The sequence below is a fragment of the Triticum urartu genome, chromosome 3A (assembly GCF_056163025.1).
Source record: "Triticum urartu cultivar PI428250 chromosome 3A, HENAU_Tu73, whole genome shotgun sequence".
Lineage (NCBI taxonomy): Eukaryota > Viridiplantae > Streptophyta > Magnoliopsida > Poales > Poaceae > Triticum > Triticum urartu.
The window spans coordinates 674,517,619-674,522,052 of record NC_141875.1 but is presented as its reverse complement, the minus strand read 5'-3'; the positions used below and the strand labels follow the sequence as shown (position 1 = coordinate 674,522,052).

General features: G+C 45.7%; 1 pseudogene; it reads right to left on the bottom strand.

The window, feature by feature from the left end:
- Window positions 1–1,012: 1,012 nt before the first annotated feature.
- Window positions 1,013–2,752, bottom strand: LOC147981404 (uncharacterized; annotated as a pseudogene).
- Between the last annotated feature and the right edge of the window lie 1,682 nt (window positions 2,753–4,434).

Here is a 4,434-nt window from a genome sequence, read left to right as displayed (position 1 = left end):
GGTTCAATCCAGAACCGGGACTAAAGGCCCTCCACGTGGGCAGTGCGCAGAGCCCAGTCAAGAGACCTTTTGGTCCCGGTTGGTGGCACCAACCGGGACCAATAGGCATCCACGCGTCAGCACTTCTGTGGCTGGGTTTTTTGTTTTTTTTGAAAGGGGGGGGGGGGGTTGGGGGTTTTGGGGGGTTAATTTAGGTGTTTCATATATTGTGTTAGCTAGTTATAATTAATAGAGAGAAGTGTCCTCTGTTATGTCCGTGCTTGGTCGACGCTACGTACTATACATACGTATATAGAGAGGACTAGACACGCTAGCTAGCTAGTAAGCAAACGAAGGAAACAGAAGATCGTCATGAACATATATGCATATATACAGAGAGAAGTGATATCGACCACCTCTCCTTCTCCGGGAGATTGGTCGAACAACAAGTTCTCGTATATCTATCTGACACTACCGGCTACATATATACAATAATTATCTCTCACATATATAATCATACGGACTCAGGGTCCACATAGAATTCTCCGTCTTCAGGGATCACGTGGTCAAGAAAGAATGCCGCCAATTCCTCTTGAATTACTCGCATGCGAGCTGGTGCTAGGAGTTCATCCCGCTTCCGAAACATCTAATTTGAAGAAGGGGGTCAATACATATATATATAAATGAATGAAACTCAACACAAATGATGGTAATAAAATAAAATTGTTCGTTAGAGTATCCGCCCCGCTCACAGGTCGTGTGGCGGATGGACTCGCAGATGTAGTATCCACAGAAATCATTTCCTTGTTCCTGCCACAACCACTTTACAAGAAATAGAGGTCAATCAAACTGATAAGCAAGAATGCTAAATGGTATTGATGAAACTAGCGCTTGAGTCACTAGGAGATGCGCGGAACATGCTACTATAGTACTTACTTTCGGGTGTCTAAATTCCAGCTCCTTCGGCAGTCCCGGAACTGTTTTGGTGAATGCCACCATGTTAAATGCATGAAGCAGCACAGACTTTCAGAAATCATCCGCCAACCAAATCCGCGAAACAGGGAATATAAGGTAAACCACACATGAAATCTCCAGAATTGCACATAAGATGTGCTTCCCTGCTATCCATATCATACGACAGATTCTCCTCCTTCCAGTCAGTAACGAAAATCAAATTACGATCTGAATGAATTGCAAACATCTCATACTTAAAGGTCATGTCCTCTTCGTCACAATTTTCTGTCGCATATTCCCTTCCAAACATTTGGGGAACATCAATAGTATGCTTCAGGGTCCACACTTCAGTAGCATAATCCTCAAGTACCCTCACAAAGAGTTGGTAATAATAAGGAACCATATACCAAGCATGCAATTTCCCCTGAGAGTATCCAATTGAGCTATAACCAGACCTAGCTTCTTCCATTCCTTCTGGGAGAGCAATTTCCCCACAAATATCTCCCTTTGAGTCCACTGCAGCTATAATAGGTTCCTCGATCACCAAATGCATAAAATGCATCATGCCATTCACGAAGGCACATTCTGCAGTAAAAGGAGGATACTCTCTGGTTTCCCCCCACTCACGGCTGCTCCCAGTCCATCGCCCGTTTTCGGATGAGTATATCGCCACATAGTCGGGCAACTCTACCAGGGATGTAAACACCAAAAAGCGAGGAAGGGTTGTGCCAGTTTTATATGCGCAGGTTCATCATCCTCTTCATCCTGCCATACTATAGGAGGCAACACGGTCCACTGGCGGTCATAGGATTGCACACGATATAATTGCATTCCTCGTCTTCTTGCGATTCCCAGCATTTGCAGAGGAGAAGGCTGCTGCAGCATTGTTTGAGCTTGACCCTAGCGTAGCTCCCGTGAAGGAAAGGGATCAAAGCGTCGACCAGAGAGACGGCTCCCGGCCCTGGACAGATTGTTGAAACGGAGACCACCGTCTGAGTGGCGGGTGTGGAAGAATCCGTAATTCTAGGGGTTGGACTTCATAAGCCGGAAAGGGCAATAGAGCCGCAGCTTTGTGTGCCTGGATCTGGATGGGCTTTACCACTTCTTCGAAAATTTTGCCCAAAGGTTGTGTATATCGGGAAATAGGGTAAAATAATAGAGCGGGGCGGCGGCTGTGTATATCGGGAAAAAATGTTTTTCTAACAAATTACCTTATATGGATGCAGATCCTTATGTGCCAATTTTCCGTAGGGCATATTTAAAAGGCATATCCAAATGTCCGCGTATACCTACTTCCATTTTAGAGACACACATAGGCACCGCTTTCTTCACCGTTTTTCAAACTAATTTTGTCATGTATTTTCAAGATTCAAGAATAAAACAACGGTAGATGTAGCGTGCCAAACAATTCACAGTAAATTGTACTACATATATAGCTTATCCTGAAGCGGGCCGACAGAAAGAAAATGCCAGCAAGCGCACCGCCCTACCAATCAAACCCTAGAAAAAACGGTTACTTGGTCCAATAGTTCATAAAAAAACATTCCAAGTTCCTCGTATAAAGGGGGTTGTAACTCCCCTGGTACTTCCCCAATATCACATGACCCATAATTTCACTCCATCGCCTTCACATCTTATGTCACCCGGCCCGCTCATCCCATCCAATTCTCTCTTGTGCCACCAAACCGCCGAGCGTCCATAGCGACCACTAGGGCACTATGCTGCCATCGTCAGTTGTAGTGGGCCATCGCATCAGCTGACGCCGCTCGCCCCTTCATATTCCTTCGTCTGGCGACCCATGAGACAATTGAACCTGCATCGGCGTACGATCTGAGCATTACAGCCCGTGCCTAGGCGCGGCCGGTTAAATCCATGAGTAATCCAGAAAGGGGAAAATTCAATTCCCCACACATCACCCCCGCATTGCCAACACGAATGCCAATGCCAATACCGGCGCATCAATGGAGGAGCAGGCCCGCTTCATCGAGCCGCCGAAGTTTCCCCCGAGGTGGATTGAGTCAGGGTACGCCCCCACGGCGGCGTTTCCAGACGACGGTGAGGAACCGCCCCGGTTCGTGCAGTGCCCGGCACCGACGTACATGCTTGACGTGTCCAAGAGGAAGAACATCGCAGCCTACATCAGCCACAGCAGGTTCGCGCCGAACGCCTTAGTCTAGCTCATTGTCCGTGGCGACAAAGACGAGTCGTGCCCCCACCTGATGGTCTCCGCTATGGAGACCATCCCGTCGATGAGCGAGCTGAGCATCAATTATGGCGTCAATCAGTGACGATGGGCAACGTTTCCTGTATGTTTACCCTCATTTGCAATTTTCATGAACCTTTCGCCTTCATTGTCAGTTGTCATGAACCTTTCTGTCATTGTTAAGGATTGTACCATTGAATGGATGCAGCGCTAAGACACCTTAAACTGAACTGTTTGCTTGTATTTCTTGTGCTTGGTTTGCCGTGTTTGCACTTTGCAGTCGACAAGTTATAGCCTGAAACCATATTTGCATGAATTGAGTCTGGGATCGACATCATAACCATGGATGTGAGCGTTTAGTTGAGAATTTCATTCGGTTTAGTTTTCTGTAGTCGTTGCAAAGGTTCATGAAGATGTACGTGTCTAGGACGGCCTCTACAATGTCGTCTCCGCCACCTACGGCCCCGGCAAGTCTGGCCCCGACGTCTGCAAGTTCAAGCGCGTGCGTCTGCCCGGCCAGGAAGCGGTTGGCAGCAACATGTGACGCTCCGCTAGAGACCTCATCAACCAGCTCGACGCCGAGATCCGTCTGCCCGGCTACATCATGTTGGACATGTCCAACGGCAAGGAGGCGATTCCCGTCCCCGTCCGCAACACGGTGGACCAAGACGTCTATCCCCTCGAGAGAGCGGGCGCCGGGAGCATGGTGCTGCCACCGTGCCCGCAAACCGCGTCTACGGCTGCGGGAGAGTACTCCTGCGCGCTGTTCATCTAAAGTTTATTCTTTTAATTACATTATTTTGTAATGCATGAAATTTTTTAATTTGAAGAATATTTGAAAAACCATTGAACACTTTTTAATCACATGACTATCTTACTAAAATATATTAACTACTTATTACATGGTTACATTTTTTAAAAACTCAAATATATTTTAAAATGCATTCAACACTTTTTTTAATTACATCCAAATTTCTATAAATGTATCAAACAGTTCTTTTAGTACATGGATTGCTAATAAAAAAATTTCTAATGACACAAACGTTTATGAAAATTGACCGAGCACTTTTTAAATTACATGAATTTCTTTGTAAAAATATGAGAAACACTTTTGTAATTACATGAACATTTTCTAATCTATTAATTGCTCCACATCCGCAAGGAGGTCTATGAACTTATCACCTTAGTAATCTATGTCATATTCATCTTACTGAATCTTGCTCTGATCTTATAAGCTGAAGTACGTCACCATCTCACAATAATAATATGGGCACGTCGGTATATGAATCCTGTTGGAA